This window comes from Teleopsis dalmanni, chromosome 2 (assembly GCF_002237135.1).
Source record: "Teleopsis dalmanni isolate 2A chromosome 2, ASM223713v2, whole genome shotgun sequence".
NCBI classification, from domain to species: Eukaryota; Metazoa; Arthropoda; class Insecta; order Diptera; family Diopsidae; genus Teleopsis; species Teleopsis dalmanni.
This window is the reverse complement of record NC_051847.1, coordinates 11,957,091-11,960,992: the sequence shown is the minus strand read 5'-3', so window position 1 is coordinate 11,960,992 and position 3,902 is coordinate 11,957,091.

Here is a 3,902-nt window from a genome sequence, read left to right as displayed (position 1 = left end):
TTAAAAGCCATATTAAGTTCTCCTTACACATCCAGCAAACCATGCTTACTTGCTTACAATCCTAATGTGTAGTTGTTGCTTGGGATACGATGATGATGACCCAAGGCGCCCATTCGATGCAGATACTAATTTGTATCTCTTGTTGTGGTTAATTTGCGTGCTGCTCAGCTGGCTGGATTAATCAAGGCAATTAATTGTGCTTTTAATTTGTTTGGTTAAGCTGCTGAGATTTTAAATAGTTTTCGAAAAGTTACAAGAAGAAAAACTACTTAAGGACACACTAAGGAAGATTGAAACTACTTGATTGATTGATACTTTAGTTAACTTTCTGTTCCCTTTTACAGTATAAAATAAACTTTTTGAAACAAACATTCAGGAAAAAACTTTAAAAAATATTAAAGTCCTTTGTGTAAAAAGCATTAGATATTATATTATGAAAAAGTTTATTTTGAAATTTATTGTATCAAGAAAATACCGGGAATTTGATATAATCAAAAAAAAATATATTTTCTAACAAGTCAATACTTCTTCTTCTTTATTATAGGATTAAATCCTATTTAGTTACAACAATTGAATTGGATATATTTATGTAAAATTATGACATATCAAATTATTATATTTCTGTAAAACCAGACGTCAAGCAGTTACACCATCTCTGCGACAGTTGACAGGGCAATCTCACGACTGTTGATTTCTCTACCATTATAATCTTGGCCAGGCGATGATTTTCCATTCTTTGAACATTTTAATTCTATCTGGTACCTCGCAGACTCTCCTAATATCGTCATTGCGCATACGGTCCCGACGAGTGAAGCCTGCTATCGAACGCAAAGTGTGCATTTCAGTTTTGGATATGTCATATTCGGTGATTTTCATATCGACTCTTATCTCAATGGCATACTTTGATATAGATCTAAAGCAAGTCAATATAATATCATTAAATGGTGTCAAAAGAAAATTATTCAAAATCCCTTTCTCTTATAAGCTGAAGATGAATAAAACACCTAAATAAATATATAAATTGCACTACTTGGGTTTTAAAATATGTGTTCGTTTCTATCTCATTAATCTCATTTCTAAGTTTGAAACAATTTTAGCGCTCAACTTGGATATAAAAGAAAATTCTAACAAAATGAATCGACATCTGATGATGGTCAAGAGGTTTGATAAGTTCGCTTTCAATTTAAAATTGTGTATTAAATCATTAACAAGAAATGTATATCTTATCACATTCTTCAAATTATGTTCTAGCAAAGAATTAAATATACAGAAGATAGCTTACAGATGATGTTGTTCCTTGCTATTTCCTATTTCCTTTCCGTTAAAAGCGTATTTCTTTTACTTGGAATACAAACCAAGCCTTTCCAACTATCGATTTCTTCCGAAACATTTTGTCAAATTTGTTTATTTAAGAATTAATTTTTATTTCCATTAAGTCTATAACTCACCACTACGATTCGCCTAAAGCACCGATTTCGGTTGACATCGATAACATTTATGAATAGAGCAATATTTCCAACAATTTCCACTCCATTAAATCACTTAGCACTCAATTCCTGCTAATTGTTATTCCGAACAGACACCAGGCAACATAATTTAACCTGAAAACTGTCAAATCTATCGTCAAAGTTTATCATTGCCACTTATGCGATATTAAGTTTTGCTGCTGGCAAGGCAAATGACATTGCTATGGCGGTAGCGTCAGACAGCTCAAAACTGCTGCCGCCAACATTGCAACCATTTTGAAATATTTCTGAAATTTATTTAAAAATATTTACGTGTAGAGTTTCTTAGAAGTTCGTTGCGAAACTATAAATTTGTCAAAATTTGCCTGCAGTGCTGTCGCTTCTTCGCAGGAGCAGAGCTGCTTCATTCATGACACTCCAACTGCACCGCACCGCACCACATCCATGGAACCAACATTTCACTAACTTTTCGCAGTTATGCCACTTGAAACGCATTGCATATTCATGACAAACTAATAGACAAACTCATTCCTCATTCCTTTGAGCCAGCAATGCCTGCCTATCAATTCTAGACAAATAAGTGAAAATAAGGGCTTCATTAATTTGTTGCCAAAATGCGCTTAACTTGGCTTATTTACGCTTTTGCTGTAGATTTACGAACTTTTCGCATTCCCGTTTTATTTATTAGTGTTGATCATCAAATTTTGCAGAACCTAAAATTTATTACACAATAGTTTATTTATAATTTTTTATGTGCAAAATGAAAACTTCATTCCGCCCACACAAGGTAATAACGTTTTAGACAGATAATCTCAACGGACAGACAATTTATCCAAGAAAATTTATCCAAGAAAAGCAAAGAATAGCGGCCAGACTTTCTGAGCGCCATATTTTATGTTAGCAGTTGACTTATCAGTTTCAGATCTGAACTCAAAGTTTTTTAATGGAAAACTCATTGGCGACGGCGCGATTACGGTGAAATACTGTACGTATGCAAATGATTCAGAAATTTATGCAAATATACTTAATTTATTAACAAGACTCGTTTGGAGTCAAAGCTTTTATCGCATGAAGTCAATTAAAAGTTTAAATCTGAAACAAATTGCATCATTGAAGACGCAAATATATTTCAATAAGAGAAAATAACAGTTAGTCTTAAATGTACTTAAGACGATATTCAACACTAGAAAAAAATTTTTTATCATAGCTGTGTAGTCCATCTAGATCCTAAGCTTATTTCACAACATCCTGACCTTCTTCTTTATTTTTTACTCTCAGTTTCTAGTTTTTTATATTTATCTCTTTGAGATATTGTCGCACACTGTCACTCCATCTTTTTCTGTTATTCTAACTTCGTCTCTCAAAATTAGCATGTAGCCATTTTCTTAAGTATACGTATGACATACACTTTTCACTCCAAGCATTATTTTTTTATCTACCATATAACTATGTCGCCTCTCATTAGTGAATTAATTCTATGGTTATTCGTGATACGATATATTCCATATTTCGCTGCCAAATACTACTAGTTTGTTCTATTACTACAGAGAAATGACAAAATTGAATATAATTCTTACAGAATATTTCAATAAAAAATGTGAATTCACCTAATAAGTAAAGTTAATATTATTGAAATCTGTAAATCTATAAAATGACAAGAGTAGTTTATGGGTTTCGACCTAGCGCAATACTCTTCTCTAGACTCCTCTGCTTCGTATACACATTCTTCAGCCTCAAACATGAAGTGTGGTTAGTATTTGCTCAAATTGATCAGCCACTTTGTTTTCTTTCTCGACTGCTGCTTTAAACACCCATTTCACTGAAGTATTGCCTTTTATCCTCACCAAATCAGTGAATCTTTATCAAATTCATAATTAAGCTCATATAGCTTATTGCCTCATTTTATTAAGCTCTTCTTTCAAACACTCTAAAGGCTAAGTTTTATCAGTCGATAAAGAGCTCTACTTCATAAATATCTACAAAGCTTATAATATTATCCATAGACAATGATAACACTTTGTTTAATGCCAATATTTCTGTAAGTAATTGCCATATTGTTATTATGAAAAAATTACTGTATAAAGGTTAATATTCTCTAAAGCCTGTAAAAGGCCTAAAGAGACTTCATTCTATCTTGACAGAGCGGTAAGTATTACTTAACTTTATTCTTATCTAAAGAGATCACTACATAAGGAGTCACTTTGTCGGAAGTCTCCACAGTATCAAAATGCTTCGAAAAACTTGATCGTATCTTGATAGAGCGCTAATTATTTTTCAATCTCATTCTACAGAAGCAGAAGCTATAGAGAGGTGAAACAAAAACGTCACCTAACACTCGCAGGTTATGTTAGTGAAGTTTTTTATTCTCTCATATTCGACGATGAACAGGAAACGAATTAAATACATGCTTCTGGTTTTTATTAAACCGAACTAAAA